The sequence below is a fragment of the Gopherus flavomarginatus genome, chromosome 16 (genome assembly GCF_025201925.1).
Source record: "Gopherus flavomarginatus isolate rGopFla2 chromosome 16, rGopFla2.mat.asm, whole genome shotgun sequence".
Lineage (NCBI taxonomy): Eukaryota > Metazoa > Chordata > Testudines > Testudinidae > Gopherus > Gopherus flavomarginatus.
The window spans coordinates 16335250-16350019 of NC_066632.1; positions in this window are offsets into that span (position 1 = coordinate 16335250).

The window sequence follows — 14770 nt, forward strand, 5'->3', positions numbered from 1 at the left end:
CCCCAGCTCTGCCCATCGCGACTCCGGAGGCTGCCGCGCTGCGCTGGTGCCACCCAGGGCCCCTGTTCCTCTGGCGAGGGGGCAGGGAGCCCAGCCTGATGATCAGAGCCTCTGCAGCTGCCAGGGAGTGGGAGGGAAAAGCCCAGCCTCCCACCCCCCACCGCCAGCACGAATTGGCTCTGCACTGGATGAACCTGGGCCCATCACACGGAGTCACTGCACAGACCCAAACACACACGCGGGGAAGCCCGTCCAGAACAGTGTCATTTTCAGAAAAAGCCCGCTAACCTGCTAACCCCCTACTTTGCACCCCATGAACCTCTGACGCCCACAGCTTGGGATTGCTCTGTTGTATTTGTGTCTGAAGGCGAAGTTAGGGTGTGTAACAAACAGTAATCCAGGTTGCTCTGAGACCTAATTCAAAATTAAACAGGCAGGAAGTTAACACACTGTTAATCTTTCACTAATTTATCTCTACTAGCAAACTGACACCAATTATGGTAGAGAATAAAAAAACTAGCTTGGAACACAGTCATAACTCCATATTAACAATGGTGCTCACTGGTCACTAGCAGTGAGTGACCCTGGGCCTCAGCACATACAAGTGTGAGTCTCTTTGGGAGCCAAAGGAGCAGCTCTGGAGCTTCGGGGCAGCAGTCGACACAGCAACCTCTAGGGGCTATGGCTTCACTTCCAAACCAGGTGTGTTTTTACAGGGGCATAGCGCTGATCAAGTACAACCCTAGAGGAGACATGTAGCTAGGTGAGCTCAACCTTAAGTGTGTGTATGGGGGGTCTAGTGCTGATCTCAGCAAGTTACATGAAGATAAAAACTACCTATGCGTCATCTCCACCAGGGCTATATAGTGAGAGTCAGAGAATTTAAGGCCAGAAGAGACCATTAGACCACCCAGTCTGACCTCCACAGGCCCTTACATGTCACTCAGCTACCCCTGCATGGAGCCCAGTAACTTGTGTTGGACTAAAGCATCTCCCAGAAAGGCCTCCAGCCTGGATCTGTACACATCAAGAAATGGAGAATCCACCACTTCCCCTGGGAGTTTGTTCCAATGGCCAATCCCCCATTATAGAGCTATCACTCTTGTAGAAACAATTGTTTTGGCAGTGAAGATAGAGCCTATGTGTGTCAAAGCTCATGTTCTTGTTCACTTACTCCTGGTCTTGTAGGGTTCTGAGGATATCTGAAAGCAACCTTAACTTCCAGCAAGCCTCATGTGGGGCTAGATTTGCTTCCAGGACTCTTACAGAAAATAACTGAAAACAGCACACTGTAGCTGAAGGCAATTGTGAAATGAGCCTAAGAGATAAGACACTTTTCTGAGAGGGGAAACTCCCCAGAAAGGTCGTTTTTAAACTGATTTCTTGTCTTCATGGTTTTGAGTTGTATAACAATAACACCTAGCTCTTATATAGCACTTTCCACTAGCAGGTCTCAAAGCACTTTACAAAGGAGGTCAGTCAGTATCATTATTGCCATTTTACAGATGGGGAAACTGAGGCACAGGGCAAGGAAGGGCCCTGCTCAACATCACCCAGCAGGCCGGAGCTGGGAATAGAATCCATATCTCTTGAGTTCTTCCCTCCAAGTTTATTTCCTCCAAACCAAGACCCCATCCTGCAGCAGCTGCAGCCCCAGGGGATGCACAATCTGGCACAGGATCGGGGCTGACAGTTTTTCTCTGGATAATATTATTCTGTAGAGTGCTGTGGAAAAGAAAACCATGCCACCAACTGAAGTCTGGGTCGCTCCAGCCCCACCAAACCAATATGGGATAAGTTCCCTTGGTCCTTCAGGGTACTGGTGACTGAATCCTGGGCTCTCCCATGCAATGTAGATGTGAACTAGAAGAGTGAGTCAGGTTTCCTTTCAGTCACACGACTCTATGTTTAAATGTTTGTTCTATTGAGGTAAAAGGTTGGCAAAATATACAAGAAAATACACAGGCCCCACATTATTCCTACCACAATCCAACAAACATTACCTTGCTTTTTCATTATCAAGGATACAATGTTTATTAGAGGGTTGTAAATACTGTTTTATTAACCTCACAGGTTTCATGACTCTGTCTAGTGATGAGGCAGCATATACTTACCTTGGGGCATGCCACCTTTACCCTATTTCATACGCCATCCTTGGGATAGAAACACCTATGAGTCATCACTGGCTTTTTTTCTCTCCCTGAGAAATTCAAGCACTTTGCAAACTAATTAAATCAGATATATATTTAATTAATAGATGTTAAGGTCAGATTTAAAGACTCCAAGTGATGGAGACCCCATTATGTCCCTAGAACAGTTGTTCTGAAGGTTCCTCACTGATAAAAAAATTCTAGTCTGATTTTTGTCTCCATTCAGCATGTTTGTTAGATTAAGTAAATACTGTTTTATTAACCTCACAAACATGTTTACAACCCTCTCATAAACATTGTATCCTTGATAATTTTTTGTCTCCATTCAGCATGTTTGTTAGATTAAGGAGCCCTATATCATCAGCAAACTCCTCCATAGAGACAGGATAACAGCGAGCAGCTAAGGGCCAAGTTTCCATGGGAGTTTGTAAGAGATATTTTGAAGGCTTTGCTCTATTGGTACATTACAAGAGTGGACAGCTATTGTGACCTGCACCGGATGTGCCACAGTCGCTTCCTGCCTGAAGAGAGAGGAGACTCCCTCTGCATGAGGTGTGAGGCTGGTAGCTTGATGGAGGAGAAGGTTTGTGGTCCAGAGAAACAGGTGACCACTTTGCAAAACAGCAGGGGTATGGCAAATTTCCTGGATACTCAGATCCAGCCTGCACCATGGCAGATACCACACTGAGAGGCTGTGGAGTCCAGTGACCAAGGGAGACAAGAAAACAGAAAAGATGACTGGAAATTTGTCATCTCCAGAGGTAGGAGAACCCAAAGGATCTGCTCACAGTTAGAAGTATCAAATTGCTGCCGGGTGCTGAAAAAGACATATGAAGAGAGCAACCTCCAAGAACCAACCAAAGGAAAGGACCTACAGACATCAGAGGAAAGAACTGAGAACTGCTGCCAGCTCAGACTAGACAGACTCAGACAAGCCCAAGAGAACATTCACAACTGGCCAAAGAAGACAGACAGTCCTTGGTGGGGACTGTATGCTAAGAAGAATGGACAGGACATTCTGCAATGGGAAGAAGCATGGCAGGACAGCTTGCTGCCTTCTGTGAGCGAAGATGAAGGACACCACCCCCAGAATAAACTAGATTCTGAGGTCTCAGGAGAGACCCCTTGTGCAGTGATCCACAAAGACGCCACCTCAGACATGTTTTCGCAGATCCTGGAACGCTCCTGCACAGGCTGGAGGCAGGGCTTAAAAAGGGAAGCAGAACATCTCACAAGGGGGCAGGCAGTGGAAGGGAGCAGAACTGTGCTCTGAACTCTGCCAGTGAGTGTACCTCTTCACATGGTACAAACACCCAGATATGTAAACCAGCCTCAGTGTTATGTATCCGACAAATCCAAGCACAAAGGGGCATGTAAGGAGAACATTTTAAATTATCTCTATATTAATACCTGGGGAATAAACAAGAGGAGTTGGAGACACTCACATAAGAGCAGACACACAACACAGCTGGTATTACTGAAACTTGCTGGATCGGATTTGTGATTGGAATATTAAAAATCAGTGATTTCAACTTGTTCAGTAAGGACAGAATGGGAAAAAGGGGAGAGGTGGTACTTTAGCTCAAAGACACTGTTCCTGTCATCTGTCACAAACAATGCAGAATCACAGGACCACAAAGGCTAATGGATTAAAGTTCTCACTGGCAAAAGTACAACTGAGGATGGGGTGAGAGGGGGGTACTTGTGGGCATCTGTTACAGACGACCTAATCTCACTAGGGAACAGAACAAACTGCTTCTTAAGCATCTGTCTATAATGTGTAGGAAGAAACACTGTGTTATCATGAGTGACTTTAACCTGGGAAACATTTGGTGCACATTTCCTTTGGCCCGTAACCAAACTTTCTTGGGGTGTCTAAAAATACTAGACGATAATTTTCTAACACAGAGAATCCTGCCCCCAACACGAAGGAACTAGGTGTTGAACCTCGTTCTGAGAGATAAAGAATGGTTAGTCACTGAGCTGAACATTGGCAGTTGCCAAGGTACCAGTGATCATGGTCCGGTTGCATTTACTTTGTGCAAACAGAATACAGCACCAACTAGGACCAACTTCTCTTCTGCAGATTAAATAATCCCAGTTCCCTCAGCCTCTCCTCATAAATTATGTGCTCCAGCCCCCTTCTAATGTTTGCAAAGAATCCTGTGGCACCTTATAGACTAACAGAGGTTTTGGAGCATGAGCTATCGTGGGTGAATATTCACCCACGATAGCTCATGCTCCAAAACCTCTGTTAGTCTATAAGGTGCCACAGGATTCTTTGCTGCTTTTACAGATCCAGACTAACACGGCTACCCTCTGATACTTGACACCTTCTAATGTTTGTTGCCCTCTGCTGGACTCTTTCCAATTTTTCCACATCCTTCTTGTAGCGTGGTGTTGGTGTCACCAGGTATAAATCTAGGTAACTCGGGAAAGTGGTAGATCACAAGTGTCAATGAAGCCCTCCTGTTGTAGGCCTTAGTAAACCATTGTTCCTCCATGTTCAACACTTTGTGTAACCTAGTGTAACCTAATGTACTAATAGTTGCAAAAATATAATGTTGGCAGTTAGTTTTTGGTTGTAACAGCCAATTCTCTGCTGTAATACATTGAAGCTAGGCTGAAGCAAGTTTCAAGGCCACTTTTAGATACAGCATACATGTCTCTGCAGTAGAAAGGGGGAGCGGGAGGGGGAAAACAAAGAAATGTGTGAGAAAAGAATGCTGCAGCTGGACAGAAGAGGGAGGGGAAACGGGGGATTGCTAGTCAGTGAGAAAAGTTTTCATGGATATAAAGGAACAGACTGCTTGTTTTAGACGTGCTTGATCTGAGTCATTCTTCCTGCACCGCTTTGAGATCTCAAATAAATTTGCTTTGCTTCTCCACCCTGGTGTGTTTATTGGTGCGGCACACCAGGCAACGGACCCCCCCCCCCCCGCTGTTGCTTGGCCTCAGGCAGTTATCTGCCGGCAACAGTTCGGCCCAAAACTGGACACAGTACTCCAGATGAGGCCTCACCAATGTCGAATAGAGAGGAATGATCACATCTCTCGATCTGCTGGCAATGCCCATACTTACACAGCCCGAAATACCATTAGCCTTTTTGGCAACAAAGGCACACTGTTGACTCATATCCAGCTTCTCGTTCACTGTAACCCCTAGGTCCTTTTCTGCAGAACTGCTGCCTAGACACTCGGTCCCTAGTCTGTAGCAGTGCATGGGATTCTTCCCTCCTAAGTGCAGGACTCTGCATACCTCCTCTCAGACAGATTCCAGGCAAACTCCCTCTATTAGCCGCTCTGCTGTTCCCCGCTCAGCTGATTTGCAGCTGACTGCCTTTTTATAACAGTCAGACCCACTCAAGGCCCACCTGGAACAAAGCACTCCCAATTCACACTTTTCAAACAATCAAGCACACAGTCAAACTGACAAACTGTCCCCACAACAGACACTCAGATACTCACCAACACAGGGAGTCCCTTCCCCCAACCCACTCAGGTTCAGATTCACACATGGGAAGCTGTCCTAAACAGCCTTTCCCTTGTGTCATAGGTAGGGGTGAAAAGCCCTTCCCCACACTTTTGCCCTTCAGCCACTCCATGTGCCTTTTGTCTGACACCTTCGTTCACATTCGCACAGACAAAGGGCTTGTGTACATACAGCGCTGCAGCAGCCCGGCTGTACCAGTGACGTGTGTCTGGTGAAGATGCTCTCTGCCGAAAGGAAGTTCTAACTGTATGTCTAACTGATGACATAGCCAAACACTCAGCACCAGATCCAGGCCCTTGGCTTTTACAGAAGGACTGGATTTGTCTTAGGCTATGTAACACCACAGTTTATGGGTACGTCTACACTACGGGATTAGTCCGATTTTACATAAACTGGTTTTATAAAACAGATTGTATAAAGTCGAGTGCACGCGGCCACACTAACCACATTAATTCGGTGGTGTGCGTCCATGGTCCGAGGCTAGCATCGATTTCCGGAATGTTGCACTGTGGGTAGCTATTCCGTAGCTATCCCATAGTTCCCGCAGTCTCCCCTGCCCCTTGGAATCCTGGCTTGAGATCCCAGTGCCTGATGGGGCAAAAATCATTGTCACGGGTGGTTCTAGGTAAATGTCGTCACTCACTCATTCCTCTGGGAAAACAACGGCAGACAATCATTTCGTGCCCTTTTTCCCTGGATTGCCCTGGCAGATGCCATAGCACAGCAACCATGGAGCCCGTTCAGCTTTTTTTTTACAGTCACTGTATGTGTACTGGATGCCAATGACAGAGGCATTACTTCAGCGCTACACAGCAGCATTCATTTGTTTTTGCATGATAGTAGAGATGGTTATCAGTTGTTCTGTGCTGCTGCTGCTGTAAATTGGCAATAAGATGACAGTTATCTGTTGTTCTGTACTATCTGCTGCTATCATGGGTGTTCCTGGCTGAGGTTGGCCAGGGGTGCAAAGGCAAAAATGGGAATGACTCCCTGAGTCAATTCCTCCTTTATGGTTTCTAAAAATAGAGTCAGTCCTGCCTAGTATATGGGGCAAGTGTACTGGAGAGCCAGTGTATCAGAGAGCACAGCTGCTCTGTGTCAGATTCTGCAGAAATGATGAGCTGCATGCCATTCACGGGGAGGTGCCCCTGCAACAACCCCACCTGTTGCGTCCCTCCTCCCCCAACCTTCCTGGGCTACGGTGGCAGTGTCCCCCCAATTTATGTCATGAAGTTATAAAGAATGCAGGAATAACAAACAGTGACTTGTTAGTGAGATAAAATGAGGGGGAGGCAGCCTCCCGGTGTTATGACAGTCCAGGCAGGACATTAAACAGGGGAGAGGAGCCCAGCATCCCGCTGCTATGATAGTCCAGGCAGTACAGAATCTTTTCTTTACACATGAAAGGGAGGGGGCTGATGGAGCTCAGCTCCCAGTTGCTATGATGAGGACAGTTACCAGCCATTCTGTACTATCTACTGGGAATGACTAGGAATAATTCCTATTTTTACCCAGGCGTCCCTGGCCAGCCTCACCTGAGGCCAGCCAGGAGCACTCACGGGCTGACAGTGATGACGGATAATAGTCATATTGTACCATTTGCCACTAGGAAGGGGAGAAAAGCAGATACTGCACTTCACTGCTGCAGCATCGCGTGTACCACCAGCATTCAGTAGACATAGAGTGACATTGAAAAAAGTCAAGAAACGATTTTTTCCCTTTTCTTTCACGTGGTGGGGGGAGGGAGTAAATTGACGAGCTATACCCTGAACCACGCCGGACAATGTGTTTGAACCTACAGGCACTGGGAGCTCAGCCAAGAATGCAAATACTTTTCGGAGACTGCGGGGACTGTGGGGTAGCTGGAGTCCTGAGTACCCCCTCCCTCCATGAGCATCCATTTGATTCTTTGGCTTTCCGTTACGCTTGTCACGCAGCACTGTGTAGCCTGGAGATTTTTTTCAAATGCTTTGGCATTTCTTTTTCTGTAACGGAGCTCTGATAGAACAGATTTGTCTCCCCATACAGCAATCAGATCCAGTATCTCCTGTACGGTCCATGCTGGAGCTCTTTTTGGATTTGGAACTGCACTGCCACCCGTGCTGATCAGAGCTCCACGCTGGGCAAACAAGAAGTGTAATTCAAAATTTTGCGGGGCTTTTCCTGTTTACCTGGCCACTGCATCCGAGTTCAGATTGCTGTCCAGAGTGGTTACAGTGGTGCGCTGTGGGATACCGCCCAGAGGCCAATAGCGTCGATTTGAGGCCACACTAACCTTAATCCGATATGGTAATACCGATTTTAGCGCTACTCCTCTCACTGGGGAGGAGTACAGAAACTGATTTAAAGAGCCCTTTAGTGTGTGGGCCTCGTAGTGTGGACTGGTGCGCCATTAAATCGGTTTAACACTGCTAAGATCGGTTTAAACGCGTAGTGTAGACCAGGCCTTAGTCAGCATAATTTATGTTGCTCAGGAGTTTGAATAAAGCACCCCTCGAGTGACATAAGTTACCCCGACAGAATCACCGGTGTAGACAGTGCTGTGTTGGTGGGAGATGCTCTCCTGCTGACATAGTTACTGCCGCTCACAGAGGTGGTTTTATTACACCTACGGGAGAGCTCTCTTCTGTGGGCATAGAGCGCCTTCTCCAGCCTCTTCACTATGCATGTATAGAAGCCCTTAAAGTTACAGAGCCATTTCTAAATAACAGATTGAGCTCTGTGTGGCTCGAAAATTTGTCTTGCTCATCAACAGAAACCGGTCCAATAAAATATATTATCTCACCCACCACGTCTCTCTAATCTCCTGGGACCCACATGGCTACACTGCATAGCTCAAAGGTGTATCATTTAACTGATGCCCACCACTAGCACTCCTGATTCTCTCTGAGCCTGCCTGTGCTGCAGGCAATGCAAAGGGTTTCACACTTAGAACTTTCACCCAACTGTTTCACCCTGTCAAACGTAAGCAGCAAGGCCTGCCTGAACTGTCCATGTGACTATAGGCATTGAAGGCTCTGGGTCCCCAGAAGGGAGTGAGACAATGGAGCTGATCCACACGGGGAACCAGATTCAAATCACAAGCCTTTTCCAAGGCCTCCATCCTTATACTGGGGCAGTTACTTAGCATCTCTGGTCCCTGGGGAGCTGGGATCCCATTCCTGCAGTCTCTCCCTGCGGCCTCTAGTTCCTCCACTCCTTGATTCCCAATCAGTGATTTCTCTACACCCCGTGAATTTCCCCAACACCGCCACCCCAGTTTTGTGAACTAGTTACATGCCAATTTAGTGACTGTTTGGAAATTTGAATTGAAATTGAAACATTAATACACACTTTAAAAGCATATACAGTGTATGATAAAGTATGTGTATCTGAAAAGTATAATAGATTTGAAAAGTATGAACATAGACTAGCTTCCTTATACAGGTGTATTTTATGACAATATCAGTACATTCAGGTCGGTGATGTTGGCCAACCTAATAATTTCAAATGATGATTTGTAAGTGAAGTCAAAATGAGCTCTCCCTGACAGCTAGTGATGAGCTGGGGCTGGGGGGAAAGGCTTCAGGGCCAGACTGTATTTACATTCACACTTAATCTACCTAGGTATCCAGCACACAGAGCTATGTTGCCCAAGTGATAGATTTTGGCTGGAGTTGGGTTACAAATCACTTGAATGCGGGGTGAGGGGGGAATGAAATGTTGTTGTTCTTATTGTATGAGTAAAGGGCAGTAGAACTGTACTTAGCCTGTGCTGATTGAGGGCATCAAGGCTGGGGCCCTGTCCCTCTCCACTGTTTAAAGACAGAGCTGATTAGGCTCCATAGAGAGTCTTTTGTTCTGTTAAGTGACCACTGCAGTTGAAATCACTGACAATCAGGTGTAAGTGCTTAGTCCTGATGTGGGGACAGTGTTCCTGTGCAGTCTGGGGACTGCACTAGCAGGAAGGTTCTTCTTCGAGTGCTTGCTCATATCCATTCCAGTTAGGTGTGCGAGCGCCGCGTGCACGCTCGTCGGAGACTTTTTACCCTAGCAACACTCGGTGGGCCAGCAGGTCGCCCCCTGGAGTGGCGCCGGCATGGCGCCTGATATATACCCCTGCTGGCCCGCCCGCTCCTCAGTTCCTTCTTACCGCCCGTGTCGGTCGTTGGAACTGTGGAGCACGCCTAGCCGTTCTCCACCTCCCTAGCATTTCACTCTTCTGCAGTCTAGTGTATATAGTTCAGTTATTATAGTGTTAGTTGTAGTTATAAAGTTAAGTAAGTATAGTTGTAAATAGTTATACTGAGGATCGGGGTTTCGCCCCTTTTTCCTCCCCGCGGTGCCGGGGCCCATGCCCTGTTCACCCGGCTTTAAGCCTTGTGTGGCCTGTCATCGGCCGATGCCAACAGGAGACCCGCACGACTCCTGTCTGAGGTGCCTAGGCGAGTCCCACCTTGTGGACAAGTGTCGGATCTGCAAGGCGTTCAAGCCCCGAACTAAGAAGGAGCGGGACAGCCGCCTGAAGCAGATCCTGATGGAGGCAGCGCTGACTCCCCCACCGTCGGCACCGACTCCGGCACCGGGACCAAGTGTCGCCTCCGCTCCGGACCGCCCGGCAACGGTAAGGGCTCCAACTTCCCGCTCGGCACCGGCCCGGCACCCTAGCCGGCACCGCTCCCTCTCCCGGAGGAGCAAAAAGCACAGGGCTCCTGCGGTGCCTGCAACTGCACCACAGTCAGAGCGTGCCTCAAAATCTGACCGCCCGGCACCGTCATCCGCCGCGGCACCGAGCATCGCCGCACCGTCAACTCCGGCCCCTCAGAGACCGTTGAGTCCGGTGCCATTCAGCTCCCCGGTGAGGACAGAGGTCGAGCTCGTCGCGCCCTCCACGCCGGAGAACTTCTCAGCGGCACGTGACATCATTGCATTGACAGAGCCCAAGCTGCCCCAACCCCCGGCACCGCCGGTGCGGGTTATACAATCGCTGGGCAAGCCCGCCATGGTACGGCCGCATTCGCCAGGCTCTACTGGGCAGCAGTCCCGATCTAAATCGAGGGACCACTCACAGCATCACCGCTCGAGATCTAGACGCCGCTCGCAGTCCCGGGACCGCTACCTGCGGCACCGGTCATACTCGCGGCACCCGTTCAAGATCCCGGTCGCTGTCGTACTACTCTCGGCACCGGTCTAGATCGTGGCACCGATGTTCATACCACAGCCGATCCCGGCACGGCAGTGGACGGCACCGGTCGACCTCCCGGCACCGAGCCGGTAGCAGGTCCCGGTCTAGATCACGGTACCACCATGACTCCCGGTACCGTTCACCGGCACTGCGCAGCGACGTCGGGATGCGCAGAGGCCTGCCACAGTCATCGGCGGCTCCTCCATGGCCTTCGAGGCACTTGTCCGCTTCGTTCCATATGGACAGCGCCTCTTACGGGGGTTCAGATGTGCGCGCCCGCACGGACCAGGGTCCACCTCAATGGTCCTTTTGGACGCCCTGGGCATACCACCAAGCCCAGGGCGAACCTTCGGGACAAGCTCGCTCCAACCCATTGGAGCGTCGTGCACCAGAGGCCACAATCAGTCGGCCCCCCCCCTCAGGTATGGAGGAAGACCCCACGGATACCATGGGGCAGCAGGATTCTCGGGAAACAGAGGCCCCTCTGGACGAGGCTTCAGTGCAAGAACCACTTCTCCCTGGGGTGTCTTCGTCCTCGTCCCCAGATGAGGCGGTAGCGGGCACGTCTTCATCAGGGCCCCCGCCGATCGATCTCCGGGCACATCAGGACCTGTTGAGACGAGTGGCCCAAAACATAAACCTTCCTGTAGAGGAAGTCCCGGAAGTAGAGGACCCGGTAGTAAGCATCCTCTCGGCGGAGGCACCGACCAGGGTAGCCCTCCCCTTCATTAAGTCGATCCAGGCGAAGGCGGACACCATCTGGCAGTCTCCGGCCTCCATTCCACCCACTGCCCGCGGCGTGGAAAGGAAGTATATGGTACCATCCAAGGGGTATGAGTACCTCTACGTACACCCCGCTCCCTGCTCCTTGGTGGTACCATCAGTCAACGATCGGGAACGCCACGGCCAACAGGCTCCTGCTCCAAAATCCAGGGAAGCCAGGCGCATGGACTTGCTGGGACGTAAAATTTATTCTGCTGGAGGCCTTCAGCTCCGTGTGGCGAACCAGCAGGCCCTCCTGAGCCGTTACAGCCACAACACTTGGGAGGCTGTCGGCAAATTTGCAGAGCTGCTCCCTCAGGACTCATGCCAGGAATTTTCATCTCTCCTGGAAGAGGGCAGGAGGGTCGCCAGAACCTCGCTACAGGCGTCCTTAGATGCCGCAGATTCAGCAGCGAGGACTCTGGCGTCGGGCGTAGCCATGCGCCGTATATCGTGGCTGCAGTCTTCCGGACTACTGCCGGAGCTGCAATACACGATCCAGGACCTGCCATTTGACCAGCAGGGCCTCTTCTCTGAAAAGACGGATCCCAGGCTACAGAGCCTAAAGGATAACCGGGTCATCATGCGTTCTCTGGGAATGCACACGCCCCAGACTCAGAGAAGGCCATTCCGCCCCTACCATCAGCGCACTTACCCCCCGCCTCGCCCCAGACAAGACTTCAACCGGAGGCGAGGCCGGCCAAATCGCAGACGACAGTCAGGTCCTCAAAGGGGTAACACTTCCGGGTCCAAAAAGCCACCGCAGGGACCCAAGGCGAACTTTTGAAGGTGCGCCCGAGAGCAGCTTACCAATCCCCTCTCTGGATCCACTTCATTTCCTCAACCTCCTCCGCCACTTCCTACCGTCATGGTCCCAGCTGACTTCGGATCGTTGGGTCCTGAGCACGGTGCAGTTTGGTTACCATCTTCAGTTTGTTTCTCCACCCCCCTCCCATCCTCCCTCCTCGTCCCTCTTCAGGGACCCCTCTCACGAGCAACTTATCGTCCAGGAGGTTCACAAGCTCCTGTCCATTGGGGCTATAGAGGAGGTGCCAAGGGAGCTAAGGGGCAAGAGGTTTTATTCCCAGTACTTCTTAATCCCCAAGTCAAAAGGGGGCCTACGACCCATCCTGGACCTGCGAGGCCTGAACAAATTCATCAAAAAGTTCAAGTTCCGCATGGTAACATTAGGAACCATCATTCCTTCCCTGGATCCCAGAGATTGGTACGCCGCTCTCGACATGAAGGATGCGTACTTCCACATTGCGATCTTCCCCTCGCACAGACGGTATCTCCGCTTTGTGGTGAATCCGGACCACTACCAGTTCACGGTCCTCCCCTTTGGGCTCTCCTCGGCCCCCCGGGTATTCACCAAATGTATGGTGGTCGTTGCTGCTGCCCTGCAACGTCGTCGTATCCATGTCTTCCCTTACCTCGACGACTGGTTCATCCGAGGCACGTCGGAAGAGCAGGTGACCGGACACATCGCCATCATCACGGAGCTGTTTGCGAGCCTAGGCCTGACCATCAATCCGGACAAGTCCACTCTGGTGCCTACGCGGAGCATAGAATTCATAGGGGCAGTGCTGAACTCCAACCTCGCGACGGCCAGCCTCCCCCGGCACCGATTCCAAGCCATAGTGTCCATGGTCACAAGCCTGCGGGCCTTCCCGACCACATCTGCTCGAACATGCCTCACTCTCCTGGGGCACATGGCCGCATGCACCTTCGTCACCAGACACGCAAGATTCCGCATGCGCCCGTTGCAGACCTGGCTCGCGTCGGTCTATCGACCACGCAGGGATGCCATAGACACAATCGTAACGATTCCACCGAATGTTCTAGTCTCCCTAGGCTGGTGGACAATGCCCTCTCAAGTGTGTGCGGGCCTACCGTTTCATGCCCCACAGCCATCAGTGTCCCTGACAACGGACGCATCATCGCTGGGCTGGCGGGTGCACCTGGGGACCCTGCGTACACAGGGTCTGTGGTCACAGAGAGAGTTGACTCTTCACATCAATTTGCGGGAGCTACGGGCCATTCGCCTAGCATGCCAGACATTCCAACGCCATTTGCACGGTCGTTGTGTTGCGGTATTCACGGACAACACAACGGCCATGTATTACATCAACAAGCAGGGCGGGACCCGGTCCTCCCCGCTGTGTCAGGAAGCAATGCGTCTGTGGGACTTTTGCATAGCCCACTCTATTCATCTAGTGGCCTCCTTTCTCCCGGGAGTGCGGAACACCCTGGCGGATCACCTGAGCAGATCCTTCCTGTCCCACGAATGGTCCATCCGTCCGGACGACCTCTATGTCATTTTCCAGAGGTGGGGGTTTCCCCAGATAGACCTGTTTGCCTCCAGATCGAACAGGAAATGCCAGGTGTTCTGCTCTCTGCAGGGTCGCTCCCTGGCCTCCCTGTCGGACGCGTTTCTCATACCGTGGACGGGTCGCCTTTGCTACGCCCTCCCACCCTTCCCTCTCGTCCATCGAGTCCTGATTAAGGTCCGGAGAGACAAGACCCGCCTCATCCTGATCGCTCCGGCGTGGCCGCGGCAGCCTTGGTACACCATGCTGCTCGATCTGTCCCTGGCGAATCCGATTGCCCTACCTCTTTGGCCGGACCTGATCACGCAGGACTTCGGCAGGATGCGCCATCCGGATCTACAGTCCCTCCATCTGTCTGCATGGCTCCTGGCTGGTTAAGCCAATCCGAGTTGTGCTGTTCCGATGCAGTACAACAAGTGTTGTTGGGCAGCAGGAAGCCTTCCACGCGTTCAACCTACCTAGCGAAATGGAAACGCTTCTGCTGCTGGTGCAGTCAGCACAGCCACGATCCACTCGCCGTACTAGTCCCCACCATCTTGGACTACGTGTGGTCTCTCAAGCAGCAGGGCTTGGCGATCTCCTCTCTACGCGTCAACCTCGCGGCTATATCCACCTTCCACCCAGGCGAGGCTGGCAAGTCCGTCTTTTCTCACCCAATGGTGTCAAGATTTATCAAGGGCCTGGAGCGGCTCTACCCCCAGGTCAAACGACCTACCCCTACTTGGGACCTGAACCTGGTTCTAACCAGGCTCATGGCGCCCCCCTTCGAGCCCTTAGCCACATGCTCGCTGCTGTACCTGTCCTGGAAGGTGGCCTTCCTAGTCGCTATTACATCGGCCCGGCGAGTCTCGGAGCTTCGGGCTCTGACCGTG